This window comes from Anopheles aquasalis, chromosome 2, assembly GCF_943734665.1.
Source record: "Anopheles aquasalis chromosome 2, idAnoAquaMG_Q_19, whole genome shotgun sequence".
Classification (NCBI taxonomy): domain Eukaryota; kingdom Metazoa; phylum Arthropoda; class Insecta; order Diptera; family Culicidae; genus Anopheles; species Anopheles aquasalis.
Genome location: NC_064877.1, coordinates 45,410,001 through 45,420,000, shown reverse-complemented (window position 1 = coordinate 45,420,000; position 10,000 = coordinate 45,410,001). Strand labels below are relative to the sequence as shown.

The window sequence follows — 10,000 nt, the reverse complement described above, 5'->3', positions numbered from 1 at the left end:
GCCGCTTTTTCTACGAGTTAAGTCGCATTCCGAAGCCACGCCGAAAAACCGCATGCCCAAGCATACAGCAGCATCACAGGCGAAGAAAACTATCCCCTCCCCTCTTCCACCCACAACAGTACTGAACTAGGACAATGTTCGGTTAAGCAGGAGAAGCAACTTTTCCCATCAAAGCAACCACTGCTTTTGCTGAGTTGGCAACGGAGGGTGGCACCCAGAACCCCCGCCCGGGAGTACAGAGTGTGGCCACTCTCAGTCCAAACGACCCATAATCATCCTCTGGGAAGCAGCCGCTCGGTTGCATTACCTTAATGTCGCACCACCACCGGTCACGGGCCACCACAATCCCGGAACATGCCGGATCTGCGAAGCCGCCAGTGTGGTCGAGATGTGCCGCTGTACGGAGCATGCAGCTCGAGCATGTCGTGCATGAACACGATGTCGAAATGAATAGAAACACGAGAAACTGTTGGCTCCTTTAGTCTCCGCTTAGTGCTGGAGTTTTATGTTGAGACGACGACGACGATGACGATGCAGGCAACGACCGAAATAACATTGTTTAAACAACGAAAAATTTTAATTTTAAATTTCAATATAAGATCATAAACATTCCGCTCGTTTGCTCACGGACGACGGTTTTTGGTGCTGGCGAACAGCATTCGCCGTTCGTTAGAAAGAGAGATGGCAGCTTTGCATGGCAGCATGACTTCGGTTGGCGTCGTTCCGTCGACAAACAGAGGACATTCCAAGAGGAGGAAGAGCGGAGAACACAGAAATGCTTGCCGACGGTTCGTGGCCTTTTAGGCAATCGGTTTTTTTTTACAAACGGAAAACAAACGGAATCCTGTGTTCCGAATTGACGAATTGAATGCCTTAAGTGATCTTTCGATTAAAAGCAAAGGTTATCCAGTAAACCATTTCACTTAGGAAGCATTCTATTGCATTCCAGGAGCGATGAATGATTCTTATATGCTGTTACCACACCGGCACCGCATCGGCAAAGGCACAGCATAAAAGGGATGGCTGTAGAGACACCACCGTGGCCTGCGGGCGTAGAACGTGGGTTACACATCGAAGCGAACAACGGGATGACATTCATCGCTCGAGTCGGACGAGCAAACAGCGGTGCCGTTCATAGTGGAGCAGGGACGGAAAGAATGGAAGGAATTCTACTCGAAATTTTATTAGATCCTCCCGCGCACATGTCGCACCGTGAATGGCCTGTAGTGATGCAGCTTTATTGGGTAAACATGGTTACGACGTTGTACTTGTGTGCCAACAGGACACGGCGGAAGCATATCCGGAACAGCATAAACGGTGGTATGGGCGGGGGGGGGGGGGGGGGGTTGCGACAGAAATGGGAAACTCATTTTGTTGATTATTTGCACAAATGGCATCCAGACTATCAATCATACCACAGAACCGCACACGTACGCACTCATGGATACTTACGGTAAAAGTTCTGGAACACCTGAGACCTCCGCGAGGTCGCGATGAAGTCTCCCATACACGATAAAATTATTCTTCGTACATCCATAGACATGTTATGCAGTTTGTTGTCATAAAATTTGCTTTGTTGTCATAGTAACGAACGAATCTTGGTCATACATCCATCGCGTCCACTATCGTTCATGCAAAGATCGAGAATTTAAACTTATTATCGTTCAGATTGTTACACAATCAAAATCGGACAAAAACTGATGAACATTTTGAAGGTGTATGGGGACCTTGATGCAATGTTCCACGTGATAGGTGATATCAAAGAAAGGAAGCAGCGGCATTCGCGTATCGGTGCCTCAGTATTGGTGATGAAAGCGCAGCAGCTGGCCAACGATTAAACAGACTAAAAAGTGCCATCATCAGTGACCACATGCGCGGTGCCGATTCATCTGCAGACCTGCAGGTCATCATCATGCGCTAGAACCATCACATCCTGCTGCTGCTGCTGCTGCTGCTGCTGCTGCTGGTGGAGTGTGTCACGGTGGTTGGTCACATTCTGGCTTGTTTGAAGGGTTATGTTCCGCATCCTCGTCGTCATCATCGCCGCCGTTGCTGTTGTTGTTATTGCGGACATTGCACAGCGAGCCAAAAACCGCAAACGCAAACATTTGCCACAAACGAGAACCGTCCCGTTCGGTGCTTCATTTGGAATTCTTTTGATGAGCGCATAGTTGGCGTTGGTTGTTGTTGATTCACCCAAGTGCATCGCATCGCATGCTGCGTTTATGTGTACCCGGGATGCAGGCGAGTGCTTTCCAGAAACTGGACTAACTAGTCAAGTGCCTAATTATTGTAAGAAAACATTGCATACACTTAGTCTTCGTTATCCGGACCCGGGTTTATGTGTTTGGAGATGCTCCAGCAGAATGGCAGTTCGCTCGCTTGCATCGCTGCATCTCAGGCGCATTAGCTAATGCAGATGGAATTTCAATCCTTCTGCTTCGTCGCTGCAGGTTGCATCTTCTCCGGATGCCGGAGATTCTATTATCTCAAACGCCTTCCTCCGTGCCAGGCGCAATGATGATGATGATGATGATGAAAAATAAATAATCACTCACAAATGCCCGAGCAAAACAAACAAACAAACAAACATAAGCGCAAGATGGCCGCATCAACCGTTGAAAATACACCTTGCTGAGCGTAAAATGAAAGAACAATATTTTGCTTTCCTGCCAGACGACGCGTCCGCGACCACCTGCATTCCCTCAAAGACCGCACGACAGAGAGATCGAGAGAGAGAGAGAGGAGAACGAGAGAAGAAAGAGAGGAGAAAGTTATGATTTATAGCCGATGGGACGGACATTTAAGAATAACATTCAATAATGCACTCACGCGGTGCTGTCTCTGGTGTGCTGCTGGAATCGAACTATGGGAATCGAGGATGGAGAACGTTGTTCGATTCAAAATACAGCTCCAGCTCCAGTGCCCGCACGATTGAGCATCTATTTATGCTAATTTATGAGAATAGATTTGTGGCCAATTTCGATACCGGATTCGATCAGGCGCATACACTGGCACCGGCCGGCACCAGCACGGGATTATAACGTCCGCATCCGTCCGGATTGTGTCCGACAGACACTCCCACATCTGGCAAATCGCAATTTGGAATAAAAGAAAACAGAATGGTTGGCCTCTTCCCCCGGGGGGTGTATTTGAATTTATCATTAATTTGGTGTGCGAATTGTTATGCTATTGTGTTCCGTTCTGTATTTTGCAAATCCAATTACTCTCGGGTGCTCGGTGTAAATCGATCAATGGCGTCGATGCCTAAATGGTTCAATGATTCTGGTAGCTCATAATGCTCGGTGCTCTACGCGTGACGTGGTGTGCCGTTGATTGGATGAACGCTCTCACGCGCCACGGTCGACAATTGTTCCACTTTTGCGGGGTCACTTCCCGCTAGGGAATATCCGTCGGCATCAATAGAACCGGGCTTGATTGATATTACTCCACCCTGTTTTGCGATATGACCAAGCGAACGGACTGGGATCCTTCGACTGGTGGTAACTGAATTTAAATGCTCAATTACGGTTGTCTGACGCTGCCGGCAAGCGATAGAGAAACAAAAGGGACTCCAAGGGCTTCCACAGCTCTCCTGCTGCCAGGCAATGGATCACGTCAGCCTTGATTTAAATGGATTAACAGGCGAGACTGCGTACCGGTTGGCCAGTAGCACTGTAAGCCAATGCCGTGGCCGTTTCGCACTGCCAGAACATGCCGGTTAAACATAAGAACATTAATTTTAATTATCCTTTTTTTATTCTCATATTCCCCGTTGGCCACAAAGGTATAGCTCGGTTTTGCATCGCGATAGTCGACCTAGTGGTTACTTTGACGATGCTGGCCTCAATTTTTCGATTTGCGTCTCGCATAAACTTGTGGCCTTGCTTCTTATAGATCCACTTTTTCCTGTTCGATCAGACCCGTTCCCGTGCTACCGTTACGGTTTCTATTAAGCGTACGGAGGCCTACATCTGGCAGCATGACACGTCAGAACCACGAGTCAGTTTATTCGTGTTGCCTTGGCTGATTTATGGCTGGCATTTTGAATCCGAAACGGCGACCCACATGCGCGACAACCGTTTTACTTGTTCCGCATGCTGTGGTGTTATTATTATTCTGATGTTTTTCCATCAGATATTGAACCACACGGATGGCAGTAATTTTAGTTTATAGAATATCTCAATATCCTGGGAAACAACCAACACAATGCACGGTATATAATGGCGAAGACGTTGCATGTTGCAAAACGTTGACAAATATCATTTGGGATCTTGCCAGGAGCATTGCAGATTATGCTACGAGGCACAACCGAAGGATCTTCATAACTGATGGGATGTTTACGAAAGAAAAGCAACTGTTATTCTTTTCTGTTCAAGAGTTTAGCGACCCAGCAACAGAGATCCGGGAGTCAATGTCAGGAAATGCCATACCGGATTTCCAACGCACAGCTACTCGAGTAACCGTTTGAAGGTTTTTCACGGGGTACATTGTATTATAATAAATGGGCATTGAGACCCCGGATGCATATTCCAAAACGGTTGACTTCTCAACAAAGCCTTCAGACACAAATGGTCACGTAACACTAAGCCGAAGGATTTATCTGTTTGCTGGATTGTCGCTGCCACTCCGCAGTAGGACTGAGATGAAAGTCACGAAGTATCGGTAAATTAAAGGAACAGTATTTTGCCCAAATGTGATCTTACACATGCATTCAAAACAGGAGAATTAGATGTGTACCACTCCCGGACAACAAAAAAACTGTTCTGAGGAGCTGGATAATCGGCTTAGCCGCGGAATGGTAAACACTTCTTGAGCATTTTCAGCCAAGAGCAACTCTGAAGTTGAGCAATAAATGTTTCCTTAGTAACTTTGAGCTCAAGAAAGCTGCATTGGACCTCACTAGACGTAGATTCGTTCGATTAACAGATGTTGATGTAGTTTGTCAAGCGAATATATCAAAAGGCTCGGTTTGAATGTGAATAGGCTAAAGCTATACCCTCTCAGAAAGTGTCAAAAGAAATAGGAATCATTCGGAGTTCCGCGCAGCCTTCTTTCAGTTTCTTTCCGTTTCCATTTCGTTTAACTCACCATCCATTCGATTTCCAGCGCCTGCAAACGGATACTTTCGACGATTTCGGCTAATGAAACGCGAAGATCCACGTGATGTGCCAGGTCAAACGTAACGTTGCACTTTATTCGAGAACAAAATGGTGCCACACCTTACCGGGCATTTTCTATCGTTGCTTCACTGATCTTCATCCGTAGTCCTGTGTTGGTGCCTCTGGGAGAATGGGACGGTTCCCGGAGTCGAAAGTCGCCTCGGTCGTCACTTGTGTTATTTGTGGCCGAGTGTGGGGCTCCTAATGTCCCGCTCTCGTCAGTCCAGCAGCTACGGCAGGAGCGGCAGCTTTTGCGGCAGCAGCATTCGGGTAGGTGATGGACGCAGTCTCTTTTGGCTTGCCCTTGAATTGAGACAATTCAAGCTTGTTGCCGTTCACCCTTACCTTGATGGCGCCAGCGAACATGATGGTGGCCAGGAGAGCCAGTACAATGAAGATAGCTTTCATCTTGGGTTAAGCGGTAGAGGGTTGTCCGACTGGAGTGTTCGATTTTAGTACGTGAGTGCACAGAGCGATCTGTTACTTGTTCATCTTCCCTCCGATGCGACCCGTTTTATACCGATCGCAATTTTTCCAACTTGCCCAAGGCAAGACAACGATCTCCATTCATAGAATCACCTAGAACACACCACGGAACAGTAACTTTCAATAACGAACGGCGTCAGGTGATCCAAAACAACGGCAACCACAACACTCCTCATTGTACGAAGATCCTCCGTGTTCCTGACGTGGATCTTTGCCAAAATGGTTTCCTTTTGGTGGTTCTTCAACAAATGGAAACGATTGTGTGCTGGAAAACACGACGTCAATGTGAGTTCAATTTACGTAAAACAAGATCGACACATGGCGTCATCATTGCCGCCATTGCCTCTCCAGTGTAGCGACAACGACATCCTGTGAAGTGTGGTTCATTATCAATCGAAAATCCTCCCGGGAGACCTGTCGTCCGTCCGGTCTGTCCAGTTTGAGTCAACCGAAAAATTCCCGCGTCAATTGTTACGAAACTCTCGATCCTGAAACCTTTCCGCCTCGTCCCAAAGTGTCCCATACCTTGGTGTAACAGCGATGAATCTGTCCTACCCCACATACGCATCTCCATGGAGTGGCCATTAAGAGGCCAAACCGGGGGGCGCACAACGACGGAAACATAAATCAAAAGGTGATGACTGTCTGATTGCATTACCGAGACCAAAGCGACGTGGCACGGAAACCAAATTAAGAAGTTGTCCCGAATTGCCTGATACTCCCGGCAAGCGCCTAAGGCCAATCGCCGCAATCGCTTGAAATGTCACGACACCTCGCGTCTGCTTGCGTTGATTGATATTTTAATTAAATTAAACTCCTACACGCAGTGGTACGGACAGTGTGGCAGGCGCCATGAACGCCACGTTTGCCTTTAGATGGCCGGCAAAACGGACGAACTAGGAGCATGGGTCGTGGTGTGCCGCTTCCCACGACCTGTTCTGTTGACCTTTGTTTGCTATTTTCAATTGCTCGTAAAGGCAAGACAGTTTTGGACGAAAGTAAACAGTAACGTTACTCCGAATTCAACCGCAAGGACCGCAATTAGATTCGCGTGCAGCGAAAAACAAACGGTAATGGTGATGATGGCGTTGCTTTAAATGTCCCTTTATGGTATTTATTTTGGTAGTTCATAAATATAGCTGTCGTAGTGAAGAGAAATAACATAATGTAATATGGGCACATATCCTCGCTTTTTTATACTAGAGAGAAGCCATCCTTTGCTTCAAAGATGCGTCATTTGAGGGAAGATTTAATTTTCGTTCTTCAACATTAACTGCCATCCTAAACAGGCAATTTTGCTCGTAATTGGACATTTAAACAGTGTAGAAAAGCAGTTCTGCAATGCAAAACCTATTCAAAGCGTAGATCTGCAAACGTTCTTGGTTGAAAATGATATGCAAACAAGCTAATCAAATTCTAAAGGCATAAGACAATACTTGGGAATATGTATCCAAACTTTTACAGACCTTGGTAAATATGTGGATAAAATTGAAGCAAAATTTAATCAAACTAAAGCAATTTTTTTTAAAGCAATCGGATGTGGAATCAAGACAGTAAAATGCTCTGCAATTGATGGCAACACACGAATAATCGAGAATATTAAGCTGCTCATACCAGTCGAACAACTATCAATGGGTACCGCTACTGATGTTATCTATTAATTTTTAAGCAAATTCAATTTGAAATAAGGCGACAGAGCAGTACTCCATCACGACATGCACTATTTATGGAAAACAATGCTACTCTCCATCCCTGTTTCATCGACCATTACAGTATCAAAATGTCTGTTATTTGCCACTGCTATTGACCAGATCTTGTCCATTCTAGCTAGTACTAGCTCTAATTCAGCCACAAAGTTTGGTCCAATATCAATCTTTGAAATAGATCACAATGGAGCAAAATTATGGTATTCTTTCTGGTTGCTTTATCTTCACGGCAGTCTATACTACAAGTCGATAGTTGTCTATTAAGGGATAGCTATGGGAAACATATTTAACATACAAACCAACAGTTCCATTTAATATGAAAAGCTCTACATACCAACACAACAACAGAATTGAACGTATTGCTAGTATTGAAATTCATTTTTTTTTTCATTTCGATGCAAATCGGCCCCCTAATCGAATAGATCTTAACGTTTTTTCATGTTGGTTTTTATCTGCAGAATTTAACTGTAAAGTTGAATGCTCCACGAGAGCGAGAGATAACATAAGTGCGCGTGTTCATGTAACAGGATACCGTGCTTATCCTTCGACGAAGCTCACCCACCGTCTGCTATCGTGTTTCCTCCCATTTCCATCTCTGTCTCTTCATTGCAATTCAATACAACAATGCGATGGTCCGATGGTTCACCCACCGGTGCAGGAGCAACAACAGCAGCAGCATGCAATCTGTTCCATCAATCGCAACACGATACAACGATGCAGAAGCTCTAGGTTCCTCCAGCAAGATGACTCAACAACACCGGTGTGGCCGCGTGGATGAAGTTTCGTTCCTCTTTTGCTTAGAAGATTTGCTTACCTCCAAGCAGCAGTAGCAGCAGCAAATTCGAGTCCAGAAGCAGCTCGGGGAGCACCAGAAGCTGAACCAATATCAAGTGTTACTGCCGCTTCTTTCTAATCTATTTTTGAGTTTCCTCTTTAATTGGATTACTTTCACTCGTCCCCGCCCCGTACCATATGTTGCTCCTTGCTTATCCCAAAAACTCAACCACCAACCGGCAGCATGACTTTGCTCTTCGCTTGACAGTTGGCAGCGGTAGCAACTACCGTTTGCAACCGTCCTTCGGACCCGAGTCTGTCCCGAGATTGGTTTCAGGAGTATCTTCGAAGAACACTCGGTCGGTAGACAAAACCGACAAAAAAAAAGAGACACATTCTGGTGGAGAAAGGGGAGAGAATGGAGACCGCTCCACAACATCGACCTCGAGCACGGACGGACCTGGGATGGGACCGCCGGAGATAACTTTACCTCCCTCCCTGACTCGAATGCGGTCGTAGCGAGGTTCGTGGCTCGAATGTCTCTCGTTGGGCGGCCGGTCGGTCGGTTGCGATGCATTGCACGTTTTGCGGCCACACCACGGTTCCCAGGGCTGCCGTATAACACAATCTTGCGCCGGTGCTCTCAGCTTTCATCAAACACCCGGTAGCCCGTTGGCAGACAGGAGCAGAGAGAGAGAGAGAAAGGGAAAGAGAGGTGGTACACGGTACGATGCTTGTGTCCTGTCCAACGTCCACACTCACCCAGACCATGGGCACGGTTACTTAAATTTCAATGAAACATCGTCTCCAGCTCTATCATGCCCCACCGCCAGGTGAACCCCGAACCCTGTGCTCGATGTGGCTTCCGGCACTCACAACAGAGGATGTGCGTTGGGGTTTTTTTTTTTTAAAGATCCTCTGAAAGAAGTAATTGAAGAACCTCCGGTCTCTTGGCACACCGGAGAAGCGGATCCTTTTTCGGTCAAATACCAAGCAACAACGATTTCACTCGATGGCTAATGCTTCTCTTCGCTTTGATAAGAACTAATCAAAGTGATCATCTTCGAAGAGATATTCCTCTACAAACTGACGTCCCTCTAGAATACACTCTCTTCTTGCCATCTTGCCGAAGGATCTCCGTGACGCAGAGCAGGATAATTGCTGTCCTTGGCACTCTGGAAAGCCTGTCTCAGTTAGAATGCGGCCAAATAAATGTCCTTTAAAAGTGTTCTACACTACGTAAGTAATTTTAAAGATTTTTCCAAAGTCAAATCATCATCTTACGGGGAAATTTATTTGCAACTTAAACATTCCTGCAACTTCTGCAACTTCCTGCTCTATGATTGACAGAGAATGATATTATTTCGTGTTATTTGGGGAAATGGAAAAGTGGAAATGCATTTAAACCATTTAAAGACCATCAATGCTTCATTTGAATTTGGTTTGAATTCGGTCTGGTTCGGTCTAAAGATTTGGGCATGGATTTGGGCAATCAAGCGTAGTTTTAGCGACCTATTTGGCTGTTTTCTTGCTTGATACGATCTTAAACCTTTTCAGAAAAATATTGCCTGAAATTTTATGTTGTCAGTCGTGAATGTTTTGGCCAAATTATTCTTTGAGAGCGCAGGTTTGTTGAAAACTGTTTGCCTAAGTTTTGTCCGTAGACATGAGTAAATGTGACACTTCTTATCCGGTTTTATATTGCTCAATGCTTTGCTCTTACATTTAGAGTCCTCCATCAACGATTGAATGTGTTATCTTGAGTTTAGTGAATAGTTTTGATTTATTTTCGCCTTTCGCATTCCATCAGCGATAACTTTTGAAGCTTAGAAGATTTGATTTTGACAACATAAAATTATCACTAAAAAAAAC

The 10,000-nt window shown here is 45.6% G+C and overlaps 1 protein-coding gene across 2 annotated transcripts in view; it reads left to right on the top strand.

The window, feature by feature from the left end:
* Positions 1-10,000, top strand: part of LOC126570989 (mpv17-like protein) — a 142,874-nt gene that overhangs the window by 106,967 nt on the left and 25,907 nt on the right. The window lies entirely within an intron of this gene.